Source organism: Oryzias latipes, chromosome 15, assembly GCF_002234675.1.
Source record: "Oryzias latipes chromosome 15, ASM223467v1".
NCBI lineage: Eukaryota > Metazoa > Chordata > Actinopteri > Beloniformes > Adrianichthyidae > Oryzias > Oryzias latipes.
Genome location: NC_019873.2, coordinates 7,850,722 through 7,866,597, shown reverse-complemented (window position 1 = coordinate 7,866,597; position 15,876 = coordinate 7,850,722). Strand labels below are relative to the sequence as shown.

The 15,876-nt window shown below is 38.6% G+C and overlaps 1 long non-coding RNA gene across 2 annotated transcripts in view; it reads right to left on the bottom strand.

Moving 5' to 3' along the window:
- Positions 1 to 15,876, bottom strand: part of LOC110016489 — a 130,119-nt gene that overhangs the window by 72,401 nt on the left and 41,842 nt on the right. For both annotated transcript variants that reach the window (XR_002874789.1, XR_002874790.1), the window contains exon 2: positions 14,594 to 14,686. This is a non-coding gene — a long non-coding RNA (uncharacterized LOC110016489). The remainder of the gene's footprint in view (positions 1 to 14,593; positions 14,687 to 15,876) is intronic.

The following is a 15,876-nucleotide window of genomic DNA, read 5'->3' as shown; positions in this document are numbered from 1 at the left end:
GCTAAAAAAAATATTATTGCGACTAAGCTAACTCCCAAACTTGTTAGTAACACATAAAAAAATGCTCAGTCCGACATCGCTACATGTCAGTGGCGTCACACTACCACCCAACCAAACATTTTGACAGAGCACCGTGTACCTCTCAAAATCGCTTCAACCAGAATTTGTTCATATAAAAAGGCGCGATAGATTATAACGGTTGTTGTTATGCTTAATTTTTTAAGAATTAAGGCTTTTAAGTGCACCTTTCAGTGCAGTAAATACTGTAAACCATAAAACTTTACTAGTTATAATTGAAAGGATTTATGTTAGTTGACTTTAAACTGACAGACAGACACAGCAGATTGAAAGTGTTTAAAAAATCATTAGAAATCCTGACAGGAAGTATAGAATTTGAGAAAATAGACCAAAATAATACCAAACAATCAATGGATTTTGCTTGTGGAGTATGGAAAAGTCACTTTCACAGCAGAAGGGAGTGAAACAGTTATTCCGGGAGTTCTAGTGGTCAACGTTCTTATTGTGTGAGTGTGTGAGATTCCATCTTAATAAATTGGGGGTTCTCAAAGTTTTTGTCGCAGACGGCCAAATTAGGAACTTGACATAAGACTGGGGGCCAATTTTGGTGAAAATTTATAAACAGAAAATGGTTGTTTTTAATAACTTTAATGACCAAGTGTCATTTGTACAATTAACCAGACCCTCCGGAATTTTTCCCAGTTGCGGTCGGAGGTTGCTTCACAGATCTTCTACTCGTCTTGTAATTGTTTCATTTGACAGACTTTCTTTTGCTCTGGACAAACAATGTCAGCTACTTTCAGCATACACTGTTTTTACAAACTTCCCGTCACTCAAGGGCTTGCTACTCCGGGCCATTTCCAAAGCCTCAACGTGCGCTCCTCACCGTTAAATTTGTCATGGTTTTTATGATTTGTAACATAGTGATGATTTATTTTGAATTCTTTGAGCATTGCATTTACCTGCTTGCAAATAAGGCACATGACTTTATCCAGCCCATGAGGAACGACAAAGTAAGCATTTGTCCACTTAGCTTGAAAGCGCCTTTTCTTCAACACAACGTTTTTCCTCAAAGGAACCTGCTCTGGCTTTTTTTTATTGAGGGCCATAAAAAATCTTCCCGCGGGCCGCCATTGGCCCCCGGGCCGTACTTTGAGAACCCCTGTAATAAATCAAAGCTCAAAAAAGCCGTTTGGGTTTGCAGTATCACGTGTACTTGGAAAGACAGATGTTAGGGTTTTGTTGTCTGATCTGAGACGTTTGTTCTTAACTTTTTTTTTTTTTTAATAGCTTGTATGATGCTTAGAAAGAGACACTATGGCGGCCCTCTCTGCACTCTGAGGGTCATGAAAATAATCTTACGGAGGGACTGGACTGCATTTTGCTGAGCTGTTGGTGCTTGTTAATGTCTTGACATTTAAAAGGTGTCAATGTTCCTTACAAGGACTAAAGGATAACTAGGTATTTGCATCAGTAGGCTTTGAAAGGAGTCCAAGTTTGTTATCGCCCACACAGTTTCTAATGTGCAACTTTACAGGTTTGGTTCTGGGGGTGTTCTTTTGGACTCTACTACTGGAAGATTTCAACCCAACATAGACTCCTGGAAGACTGATCTGAAATCTAGAAATGAATGAACGATTGCTGAATTAATTATGTACATCTTTACATGAGACACATTTCTAATTTCTACTAGAAACTTCTAAATGACACCAGTTTGTGACCTCACTCTACAAGAGCTCCTTAGTTCTGGAACATAGCCATGACTTGAATTCGAAAAATGGTCTGAATTATCAAAATCTCACAAATCGTGTCTTGAGAGCATGTAGAAGTTTAAAGCAGAGATCTTGTTGGTTCTCTGTGGTCATTTACATGCACTGCATTTTTCATAGTACAAGTTGCTTTTCTTTTGCATAGTTTGGCTGGGGGTACGACTTATACTCAAACAAATGCAGAAAAAGAAGCTCCGACTTCAGCGGAGTTGTTCAAAAGCGACACAGACAATTAAAGATTGAATGGATTTAGTAATTTAAAGTGATATAAAGAGTTTAGTTGATTTGTTAGCATGTTCTTTATGCTATAGTTATCTGAATGATTGTTCAATTCAATTCAGTTTTATTTATATAGCCCAATATTTACAACAATAGTAATATCAATTGCTCATATGTTATCATTATTTTCTATACCCTTATTATGATTGGCTTTCAAGATGAAATGTTCGTTTTTGGTTTTAAAATTTTCTTAAATAGTTTTTTCCCCGTTTTGCAACTCCAGTGTGATTTATATGTGATTCTTTACTATACATTTTTTTTCTGCTGCGACTTATACTTGAGATCTTATAATGCAAAAAATAAAGTAATTTAAGCCAGTTTTGGTGTTTAAATCTGCCACCCAGTGGCTTTACTGCGCAACACGGAAAAAAACTGAAAATCCCACTTTGACAAATTGTTCTTTGCCTAGTTGGTATAGGGAGATATTTTTCCTGCTTTTTTTCATAATTTTTACTAAGAACTGTGAACTGAGTCAGACATACCATTTTGTATGTGCATTTGGCACTTCAGGGCTTCTAGAATTTTAAAATCCACCTTTTAAATTTAATCTGGCCAATTCTTTTGTTATGAGTCTGGACTGCAGCAGTTCTGAGCCTCTGTTTCCCTCCAGTCAAGTATCCCAGAGTCAATTCTGTAACCACAGAGGTGGATCTGCAGCATATTGCACTTGTTCTGACCCTGCCACTACACTAATTAGGCATAAGTGAAGTGTTGTTGTTTTCTTGAAGCCCTCTATTGTTTGCCTGGAGTTACCTGTTTGCAACGCGGACCCGGCGGTCCTGCTGCCATTTGGGCTCCGGGTGTGTTTGCGACACACACCGACGCGCGCCGTGACAGTGCGCTTCCACCTCCAGGCAAACAGATGTCCCCTCCCCTCCCCTCCCACCCCTCCAGCTCATGTCCACATTTACACACCAGTGCACACACAAACATCTGAGGCTGTTCACGAAAAGAAATGAAGTCCTCCGTCTGGCTCTGTTGTTCACACTTGTGATTATTTTTTCCCACATGTGACAGAAACCCGGTAAGTAGTTTTACTACAAGGACACACAATCGCAGCTCAAAATATGTGTCGCATTTGCAAAGACAAAAGCCGAGTGGCATACACCTGAGACCACTCTCCTTTTTTTTCTATTTTCCTAACATTTTGGGGTACAGCTTTATAAAGGTTGCCACAAAAAAGTCACAACTTCAAAGCAGGATGACTTGTTTGTCAGTTTTACTTCATGTCTATCCAGCGTTGTTGTGGGAGACAGAGGTAACATCCAGAAATAGACATGAGTGTCTACGGAATATTTGACACAAAAACATTTTAATTGTTTTACAGTAGAAAATGCATTTTCTGTAGCTGCTTAAAAAATAATGTTCCTTTGTATATCTGTCCTAAAAAAAAAAGCTCCCCAATCCTTACTCATGCATTGAGTAAATGCAGGTCTAAATCACTCTCATTTGTGATTGTGCCATTATAGAGTGAGGGGAAGGTGCATTAGAGGCTCGACATGACAGATGTTCTTGGAACACAGTCAGGCCACAAAATGCAGGTAAAACAGGGGTAAATCTGCTTTACCAAAAGGTTTTGGCTGATAGATGAGGATGATGAGAAGAAGGAGAAGGAGGATATTCCTATTTTACACTCAGCTTTTGGTTGGAATAATGAGAATTAGACCAATGTACCTAAAGCTGAAAGCATTTTAGCCCATTGACTGAATGTGATGGACTGAGTTAGTGCGACGTCACCCATAGAAAATGAACTACTTCTGGCTCCAACCAAATGAAGTCAAGTTAGCCATGTTGGAACCAGAAATTGCTGGTAAGCAGTAAGCAGTCAGTCAGTCCAAGTCAAGATTTCTATGGCAACCACTCTCATCAATCAGAAGTGAGCTTGTTCGAAGGACACACCCCTACCACTTGACAGCAAATTCAGGAAAATATGTTTATCAAATTGTTAAAACGTACGACATGAGACCACACATGTTTATTGAGGTATCTGACTGGTTAGTGTACAACTTAGAAAACTTGCACTACAGAAAAATAACACAAGAAAATTGGGATTATCAAGAACCTAAAAAAAAAAAAATAGCAGAATGGTTATTCTGGTAAATAGAATGTGTGAGTAGTAGCTGTTTATTCCTCAATAGAAGTCTATGGCTTCTTGGCGCCAGTAGGCACTTCCTGTTTGGAACGCCAGGGGGGAGGGGTCACTCAGTTCAGTTCTCATAAACATATAGAGTCAATAGTTTAGCTCAGGATTCACATATAAGAAAATAAGAAGAAAGGTTCCCCAGAATTCAATGAGATCCCTAATGTTTTCATAGGGTCTAATATAAATGGGATCCTCAACACATCACTGTCCCAGTCCTTCATCCCACCATGACTGAAGTCAGCCACAACTATCCCGCTTCACAAAAAGACCTCAATCAGCAGCCTCAATGATTACCGACCAGTCACCCTGACTCCTGTTATCATGAAGTGCTTAGAGAATCTGTTTCAACGGCGCATCATCCCTTGCCTCCCTCTGGCATTTGACCCATTTCAGTTTGCATACAGAGCTAACTGATGGACAGAGGATGCCATTGTCACAGCACTTCATGCCACCATCTCTCACATGGAACACAAGGGGAACTACGCTAGGCTGCTCTTTATTGACTTTAGCTCTGCTTTCGATGCTATTCTCCCAGACAGACTGACAAAAAAACTGCTGGACATTGAACGTCCCCTAAACATCAGCTATTGGGTCACAAAGACCTCTCTGACTGTGTCCAGAGAGTCAGAGTGGGTCCCCATCTCTCCACAGCTCTCAGCATCAACATTGGCTCACCACAAGGCTGTGTGCTCAGCCCCATTCTGTACACCCAGTATACAGATGACTGTGTCAGCATCCACCCAGACAACACTGTCATTAAGTTTGCAGACGACACCACCGCTGTGGGGCTCATCTCTGGTGGAAATGAGACGGCATACAGGAAATGTCCACAAGCTGATGGGGTGGTGTGCAGACAACAACCTGGTCCTCAACATCTCCAAGACCAAAGAACTAATTATTTACTTCAGGAGGAAGAAGTCCAACCTTCAGCCCATCTACATCAATGGGGAATGTGTGGAGAGGGTGCCCAGCTGCAAGTTCCTAGGTGTGCACATAGATGCAGACCTCCAGTGGAGCTCCAACACCTCTGAGGTTGTGAAGAAGGCCCAACAGCATCTCCACTTTCTGAGAATTCTCAGGAAGAGCCATCTGAAGAAGGAGCAGCGGTAGAAGACAGTCCGTCTTCTACCGCTGCTCCATTGAAAGTGTGCTGACTTATTGCGTTTCCGTGCGGGTCTCCAGCTGCACCACAGCACACAAAAAGGCACTGCAGAGGGTCATTAACACTGTCTAAAAACCCTCTCTTTACTTGTGCAGAAATGTAATCCCTCCAAAACATGAATGACAGTATCTCTCGGATCAAATTTCCCTGTATTTAGAGGGCCTATATCATGCTTTTCTAACGCCTTTCAGAGTAAACTATATCTATATATGATATGTTACCTTTGGCACACTATAGAAACATTTATTTAATGAAATATACATTAAGTTACTTTCAAAGTTCATTTTCTGACCTGAAAGTCAGACAACTCGATATCTGAGGCTCCGCCCGTTTCATGATGTCCACCTAGAGCTGGCCTCGGCAGCATACCTGCGTCTCGCCCACGAAAACAAACAACATCTAAACTTTGCAAAGATGGATGTGCATATAGTGCATTTAAAATGAATGCGTTTGTCACTGCTGGCTACACTGAGAAGGTGTGTATGTGTGTGTTAGCCTGGAGGCGGTGCTTGCGGCACAGACTTTTCCTTGACGGGGCTGTTCCTCACTTATCTACGTCACAAGCTGAGGACCCGCTCATTTACATGGTTTGGGAGGGGCCTGTGTTCAGAGAGCTGGTTTTTAGATGAATACTCAGAAATGAATGGATCAAAATACAACTTTGGGTTTGTTTGTTTTTGTGAGGAATTAACAATATGAAACACTTAAACCCTAAAAAAAATAGATTTTTCATGGTATAAGCCCTTTAAGGTGAAATAAAGGTTATTTAACAAGTTACACAGATTAAACTCCTGCTGAAATATTAATGTGTGCTTTTATAACTTTTAGAATAGATTAATAATAAACTACTATTAATCTGCAGGAGGTTGTTTAAAACTATTCTGCAGGCATCTTAACCAGGACCAGGAAGAAGGAGCAGATATCTATAATTAGGAAATCGTTGCACTGGCTCTCAGTCAGCTTTAGGATCACTTTTAAGATCCTTTTGTTACTCTAAAAATGTGTTAATGGAACTGGACCTTCATTTTAATCAGATTTACTTTTGGTTCATGACCCTTCCCAGAGTCCTCGGGTGCAGGCCTGCTGCTGGTCCCAAAGGTCAGAACAAAAACCCACGGCGAGGCCACATTCCAGCACTGTTGGGCTCGCCTGTGGAACAGTCTGCCTAAGTATGTGAAGGCTTCATCCACAGTGGAGGTTTTTAAGACAAAAACTCATATTTTTGGTTTCATGTAGTTTTTACATTTTCTCATGTTTTAATGGGATTTTATGAATTTTTTGTTTTGTACAATGTGGGTATGTTTATTTAACTGTTAGTTTTATTATTTATTTATTTTATGAAAAGCATTTGGGGGGGGGGGTGCTCAATAAATAAAGCTCAATTAGATTTTTTTTTTTTGATCGAAGTTTAGGTACGACGGAGTTTTAGGGATAGTGTACTTTTTTTTAAAATTACTACTATTATCTTGTAAATTTACGAGATAACACTTATAAATTTACGAGTTTATGTCTCATAAATTTACATAAATTAAAATCTCGTAAATTTACGAGAAAAAAGTCATAGATTAAAGAGGAAACACCAAAGTTTTCCGTTCATAGGAGCCTAGCGAGAAGATGAAATATGTGGAGCCGTTTGTGAAGCTTTATTCATTCCCGGATCTGTTTAAAAAACATAGAGATTCTGAAAAATTTACGATTTTTTTTCTCATAAATTTACGACTTAAAATCTGGTAAATTTACGAGTTTTTTTTTCATAAATTAACGACTGGAAATCTCGTAATTTTTATATATTTTTTTTTGGGTGGCCCTAAAACTCTTTCGTACTTAGGAAATAAAAGAGTGAGAACAAAAATATAGTCCTATATCTTCTCACCTCTCCTGTCCTCTCCACGAGGCTATGTTGGATCTGTGGCGGCTAACAGCTTTGACCTTTTCATTGTGGTTATCCACTGGGGTTAAAAAGCCACGGTAACAGCATCATTCATTACCACATAGGGATAAGTTGGTTTAATCATATAAACAATGTTTTTTTTTCCAATAAATGACCAGGAAGTGATTTGATTCTGACTAATTTGACATGGCTTTCCCTGAAAGGTAAAACGTGATACAAAGATTGTAAGCAGAAACAGGAAAATCCTTTTCGTCTGAGAAAGTCACAACATCAAAAAGTGAGGCTCTATGTAAATGAAGGAGACATCGTATAGCACACATATGTTAAGAACTTGTTTCTTGGAAAATATGGCGGTGGTGGGAAACAAAGAAAATGTTATGAGGGAAAAAAGAGGGGCAACAGGCGCCAACATAATCAGAAGTTGCGGGTAATGTGCATTCAATCACCCAGTGGATGAACATCTTTCACATTATTAGCATGACAAAAAGCACAATCATTTTGGATATGCCTGAGTGCTGTTTTTCATTAACTTTCCAATAAGTTATTACCAAAAATGTCAGGAATGCAGCGAAAACTGTAAGCTTTGGCCCAAGCCAAAAAAAAGAGCGAAAAAATTAACAACAAAAAAAAAGTAAGCAGACAAATAAATGTCAGTTTAGAAAACGAATAGTAAGGGAGCCAAAAGGGTGAAGGGACAAGAATAGAGCAGGAGTAAAATGTCGAGAAGTGTTAAAACAGCAGATCCAGCTCTAAATGTGAAGTAAATCCAGTTAATTTTGACATTTGTTCATTTAATGCAGCACATTAAAACTGAGACGTCCAGCTGGGAAACAATCTTCAGGCAGCTATTAGGGAACTCCATCAGCCGTGGAAAAGACAGAGTCTTAACTGTTCATTATGATGTTTTACAAACTCTGATGTAGTGGATTCCACGTTTCCTTTTTTTATTTCACGATGTCCTGCTGAGATAGAAAATTCCTTTTTTTCTTCTCCAGCATATTAACATTCAACATCAGTTAGACATTAAAATGTTACAGTAGAAAAAAAGATAACATTAACCAGCAAATATGCAAAAAATATAGCAGATATATCTGTGAAAAGACCCATCCTTTAAAACAACCTTAGAATTTGGTTTAAAATTAAGTTCTGTTGGAAGATCAATAATCAATACTTATTAATGTTTTTGTAATTGTAATTTTACCAACTGGTTATACAATTTTTTGCAAGTCAAAAAGTAACACGGTTGGCGTTTTTAGTATGCAAAAATCCTTTAAAGGATAAAAAAATGCAGATTTACGGAAAGTTTGTTTTTTCCATTTTTCCAAATTTGGAAAAACGCGGAATCTGTAAAACGAGAACCAGAGCTGAGTAGGTGGATCATACCCATTACACCAAGCTGTTACATTTTCTCTGCCAATTCCATTGGGTCACTTCCAACAACTTTCTTTTACTGTTGGGAGGTGGTGTTCTGGTACCAGTGAGCACGGGCTCCATGGGTTTAGATTTGACCTATGGCAATTGGAAAGGGAGAGAGGTCACACAGAGCACTAGACGGATTCCTGCACTGACATAAAACCATTGTATGATGGAGGTAGTGTAATCATCTGGGAAAAATTATAAAATTATAAAATTATATTTTTGCAGCAAAAAGAAATTCCAGGATTCGGCGAGAGAAAGAGAGAAATTTCACCTCTTACCGCTTGTTTTTGTCCAAATGATAAAGTAAAAGGTTGTTTTGAAGAAGCTGGCGCAGTGATACAAAACATTTAAGCTAGCTGACTGGAACTTCTTTTTTTGTATCTAGCGGTTATCACTGTGGTATATCACTTTTTAATGCTCACCCAGCAGCCAATCAGAATCGAGTATTCACCCGGACCATGGTATAATTGTGGTTTTCGCCTGGCTGGAATTCTTTGACAGCAAGTCTTTCATATATCTGAACAGAGCTGTGAAAGAAAAAACCTGGAGCTAGATTCCCAGATTTGCACCGCTTTGACATTTTGCACCAAGCCTCTTCCAATTGCAGGTGGTGGACATGCACTGGTATCGGAAAGCAATAGTCTAGTGTGAACACTGCGTGTTAAAACCCACGTTCAAGAACCTGCATTATGGGCCCGGTGTGAACAAAGCATTACGTGTTTTTTCCACTCTTCTTTGCAGAAAAGCTCACGTTTACTTGATATAAAAATAACGAGCTACAGGGGTGTCCTATCTTTATGGAGGACAAAAACTTCAAACAACAGCTATTTTTCCTTTACATTAACTATTCTATTTTTCTTTTTAAATCCTGCTTTCCACCTTTGAACTGATAAATGACTCTCCTTTCTCCAGTTCCTTTGAAAAAAACACAGCCAATGAAAATAAGCTCAACAGTGCAATTTAGAGAGGCTTATAAATCAATCCAGGAGAGCGCACATATTTCTGTAAGAGGAGAATTTATATGTTTAATTACCGAGCGCAGGTGCCAGGCCCTGGCTTTACTCATTACAGTAAGATGTATGAACGGCAGGCGAGCCCGGATAGCGCAGGACAAAAGGGAGGACAAAGTAATTAGCCGACTGTTATTTAATGGGATGCTTCCTCAAGTCGATCTTGTCGAGTCTATCCGTCCATATGCTTCAATTCAGAACTCATTTCATAAAAAGACCAGTGGTGGCAGGTCGCACAGCAGCAATTAACACTCACTATGCAAGGAATCGGCAGGGAATGAAAGTGAAGTGTTAAACACTTTATTATGTGATGGTCCAGCTTTTCAGCAGCCCACTTTCCTCTGCGTTACTTTCTTGTTTTCCTTCTCATAATTTTGCCCCGAGAGAAGCAGTGCTCAGAGCAGCTGAGTGGACTGAAACATGCCTCTGGCCACAGAGAGGTCGAAGTTAGTTTTGGCCACACTTCTGTGCAGTGTGCCAAAATGAGGATTTATCCTCTATTGTGGTAAGTGGTTTTGGCTGTAGGTTCAGCTTTAGCCATTTAAAGCCTCTCCCTTTTAGCTGATGTGCGTGTCAGTGCTGGTGGCTTCTGTAATGTGCCCTAAGAGACATTAGCCACTGCACAGCTCGAGTGCCAAAAACAGGTCTTAGCCAGTTTTACCTGGAGGACTGAGCATTTACAGAGCAGAATCCTGCCAAAGACAGACGCTGACCAAGAGAAATGTCAGCCTGCTTTTCAGCAGGGAATGATTTACACAAAACCAGAAATGAATGACATCTCCTATGGTAACACTAAAGGAAAAATATTTCAAAAATACATTAAAATGTTTGAAAAAAATGTTTGTAGGGTTTAAACAAGTACTTTTTTCCCTTAAAAAAGAACCTTTAAACAGTTAAAAGGAACAATGGATCTCTGTCTAGGAAACCATCTGACTGAAAAACAAAATTTAATAACATTTTAGTCATATGTCATTGCATTATTTACAAAAGGCAATATGACGTTTAAAGCGCTGTATCTTATTTTTGTAAGTGCTGATAAATTATTTCAATATATTATCGATACCCCATTTTTTTGTATCTTTTATTGACAATAAACTGTATACATCACATTTCTATATATTTGGTGCATACATATTTAATACATTCATCAAAAAAATCTTTTTTGGTGATTTTCTTTATTGTTTTAGGAGTTGTTGAGCTTTTTACTTTTATTTCAGGATGAAATAAAACAAAACTATGAATAAAAATAAGACTAATACATTTTACATTTACTACCTGAAGGATTTTCCCAAAATAATCAGATCATAAAAAAGATGCAAAAGGATAAATCAGGGCTGTTTGACAAAATATTACGACCTGGAATGTCCACAGCTGGAGTAGGATCTGAGGCAGGCCTCTAATTACACACTCTGACCAGTGAATTATAATGCCAATCCACAGTGGACAAGCTAAGCCCTCAGTCCCACAGTTTACACACTCAGATCCACGCAACAGTTTAGAGTTTCCCTCCATCCAGCCCGGAGGCGTTGTTTGGCCAATACTAAACCCGGGAATTCCTCACTGGACAACTCTTGGCTGTTCCTGAGCTCAGTGCTCAGGCTGTCTGGCCACAGGCTTGTGGGGACTGGTGGGCCATGTGCTCCATGTTCTCTGGCAAAAGCCCAGCCTGAGTTCATAGCTTTTGACCTGCATGTTGAGGGAATGGATTTGGCAGGAGCTGAAACATATGAACACTGGAGTGTGTCGCCCAGAGCAGTTTGGCCTGAGCTGCCTTGCTGTACAGGCTGACACTGGTTGAGTTAAAACACCTGATGTTCACAATCTGTCGCTACACCAGTAAGAGCTACTCTGCTTCAGAAGTCTGATGCCCTGTTACACCACATGAGTGCAACACATACTCAATCTGGCTGTGCACATTTAAATATTTAGGCATTATGAAAAATAAATCTTAAAAAAATAAATAAACCACTCCTAGATATGTAATCAGTTTAACTGGTTTTTAAATGTATGGGCCAGGACATTAGATGGAAAACCTGAAACCTAGCATCATTGACCCATCTTCTGAGCTAGCAGCATTTAGAGCTGCACCATGAAGCATTTGGTGTTTTGGTTCCCCAATACATCGGCATGGTTTGTGTCAAGTAGTGAGATGTCACACTGCCACTATGAACATTTTGCTCATTTTCCAGGTATGACATTTCGGTCTTCACGATACATGCCTGATACACGTACTTCATAAGTTTTTCTTGCGTCCGTCATTCATCGATGCCTCAGATGTCTGTTGAGGTTTTAGGCCAACGGGTCTTTACGTGAATTCAATTTTGAGCTGTTTCAAATTTTTGGTCGGTTGAGGATTACACAGTTTATGCGTATTGTACACAGTTTATAATTAACTATTATGTAAATCTTACGCAATTTTGCGTGAATATTGCAAAATACGTATGCAAATTTGTGGCTTTCCACGACCGTTCCACATACGCTCAACTGAACTTTCACGCATGTAAAATGGATGTTTAACTTTTATATCGAGTATATGTCGCACATATAGCATTAAAATGATGTAACCGATGCATAAATTAATAATGAATTATTAATGAATTGCATATAATGCCATAATCCTGCACGGTTCATGCTCTACCTGATTTACGTGTTCTTTGAATTTCTGCCACAAGCGTGGTTTACGTCATAATGCGTTCTCACCACTGGTTCTCGACAATTTGCTTCTAAAACGAATCAAATGGCATTGTTTTTCAACATGACTTTCATGAAGAAGTTACCGAACATATAGCCTCATTTGCATGCTTAACAAATGACAGCAATGCAGATATCCTTCCTAGTCAATAAAAATAATTAACTAAATAGTGACAATGGTAATAAATGATAAAAATGATAATCAACGATCTATTGCATTGATAATAATAATATACGTGGGTTTTTTTTTTTGGTCTGACATGAATATTAGATTAAAAACTTGTTTTTTATTACAGTGAAATGTTGATGCAAACACAACAAACTTCAGTTAAAAATGGCATGTGGGAATGAAAAATGATTGAGTAGTTATCATAATCTGATGCAAAGTTTGAACTGCATTGAACTTTTACACAGCACACAACTTGAGTCTAGAATTTGATGTATTACGAAGTGAAAAAAGAATTGCATTTTTGTTCAAACCTGATTAAATGTATTGTTTACCCCAAATTGTGGAGCCCCGTAATTGATCTGCCAACAGACCTGTTCAGTGTCTTTAGCGCCCTGACAATGTCAGCCCATTCCAAAGGTGCTCATAAAGGGCTGTGCTATATGGTGCTCCCTCGCTGTATCCCAGTTCACCTTCATGAAGTCGCTGTTTCGCTGGTTACAGTGGAATTCCGCATGTTTCTTTTTACAGCACGTTCAGTGTGTTCTTCCTCCTGATTGGCCGTTGACCTTTTCAATCTCCTCTTTGCCGTGTCTCCTGTAGAATCGGTTCAGTTTGCCAATTAAACATAAATCTTCTAGTGTGAGCAGATCTTTGGCATCATTCTATAATACTGGACTTATTTTTCTATGAAGGTTTCAACTTTTAGAGTTTAAAAAAAGAACGAAAAGTGTGAAAATGAGTAGTGAGGGACTTTATAGCCTTAAAACATCTGTAATCCTGCTTTGCGCATTTCACCATCTGGTTATTCATGGGACGTATCTTCTGCGTTAAACGAATGAACACTGTGTCTCACTGCAACAATACTGATATAAATTTTATTAGGATCGAAAACATAAGGCAATACTTAACAAATAAATGTTCAGGGATGTATCTCACATCTATATCCCATGTAGCAAATAAAATAGGAAGGCATGCTTTAAGATTTCTAAGTGACGATGTACTTCCTGTTAACAGAGGTATTTCGTGTGAATGTGTTTTAGGTTAAGAACAAAAACATACACTCTTTCAGTTGTGTCATGTCTGCTGTAACAAGACTGTATAAGTATGTGCTGGATGTGTTTTTTTAGTCTCAAAGGGCCTTTGATTGAGCCAAACCTAGAACCTATCATCAACTTGACCATACAACAATCAGTGGCTGCACAATCCCTGTTGTAAGACACATTTCATTTCCCAGATCTAACAGCTGAAAGACTAGACATGGTCCAGATGAGTTTTTTAACCAATGAAGGATGTCAGAAGATGTATATGACTGACTGAATGCAGAGAAAGATACCTTCAAAGCTGTTATGGCGGACATTCTTTGGTTCCTATATTTATTAAAAACGTCATATTATGTTTAATAAGGAAATTGCTGTAGTTTCATACAAAATAATTACATTAAGAAAAAAATTATTACTTTAATTTCTCAGGAAAAGCTATACCTGTTCTTTTATTTTTTTACTCATTTTCTTTAAAATAATAAATAAAAGGAAATTAAATACTTGTTTTTTGTGTTTGTGTAAAGCAAAAAAACTGAATTGTCTAGAATTTTTTTATTAATAGGCTTGCGAAAACAAATGATAGATTTATCAATTTTTCTGAAGTACAAAGTAATTATTTTTTCAGTTTTGTGAACATTTTATTTTAATTTTTGGTCATATTCTCCACCATTTTCATTTAAAACATGCATACTAATATTCAGGAACCTGTTTGAGGCGCGTCTAGTTATAAAACTCAACTTTCATTTTTTTTATCCACGTTGGGTGAAGTGAAAGCTTATTGGAACAACTCAAAACAGACTGATGGATTAACTGACACATCGAAGCTGACTAACAGTGCTCTGGATTATCTACTCAGTTCTGGGGGATGACGGGTGGAGAAATGGAAACAAAGCGATGAATCTTTTCTGCGGGTAACAAACTTTGAATGTCAGCGAGCGTGACGGCCACTGACTCGAGCGGGGGGGGGGGGTATAAGGAGGCAAAGTTGGCATGAATCCCTACCTGCTTGAGAGTGCCTGGCAATCCTCCCGTCGGCGTGCCACCTCGGCTGCCTTCTCTCCTCCAGCTCATGGCTGCATGCCCCATTTCCACTCACTGGGGACACAATTAGGAAAACGGCAAAAAGAGACAAAAGAAGCACAAATCCCAATCAGATAGTCATCAAACAAAAAAAGATGGCTTTTGTTTGATGAAGTTAAAGTCAGTCAGCATATCTTTCAGGCGGGAGCACAAAATGACCAAGTCAAGCAAAAAGGGAGAGCAATCAAGCAAAAGCATCTGGTCTGAATCAGCTGTCCTTCCCATCTTTTTTGGGTTTTATTACATCAGAATAAGTGACATGATGACCTCATTACAGGGCTAAAGATTACAACAACTGTATAAGTGTTGAGCTCCATTATGGGAACTAACAGATCTTTGCATATTTGCCAGATATTTATTTTTCAAAGTCTTTATTTTATTTTTGTCTCAGTCATTTTTGCCACTCATCTAAAAACCTGTGGGATCATGCTTTAAAAAGTGACGTTTAAAAATTAAATGTTATCATTTTTTAATATTTTACATTTATTTTCAATGGTTAGGCATCTGTCATTGTCAGTCTCTTCCTTCACACTGTCTTTGTGATGTTTTTAAGGGTAATCTGTTAGTTTGTTGTGATTTCGATGTAAAAATGAAAGTTCTTTTAGAAAAAGCTGTCATTTTCTCCAGTATTTTAGGGGTATTATAGGCTTTACGTTAAAAACAAGGGTCCATTAAATGTGTGTTGAACGTTAAACCAGTTGAACTTTGACCAATTGGGGACGCACATTTAGGAGTGATGTATTCTTTCTAAGGGTGCATTCCGACTTGAAAATTCCATTGGTCCGGACCAAGTCCACTTAATTTGGTCCAGATCGAGTCCTAAGTCTTGTGTTTGATCTGTATTCAGACTACCTTTCAACCCGGACATTTCTGTTTTGAACCAACGCTTGTTTGCATACAAAAGCGAGTGACTAAAGTTCTCTTCAGAGAAAGAATAATGGCAGTCAGGGGCTTTGGATTCCTTGTCAGGATAGTTCACTTTTTCAAATGTTATACTTCACCGACCAATTTCGATTGTCAGATACAACCCTTTTTATTTGCACTTTGTACAGTTGAGTCATGCTGCAAGGTGGTTACTGGGGAGACAATGGCTAAGAAGGTACGCCGATAAGTGTTTATGACATATAGATTTTCAGGAAAACGGGGTGAGAAGCAATGTGTATCCCATTAAAATTTCAAATGACTAAATTTCAATGAGTTGCTGT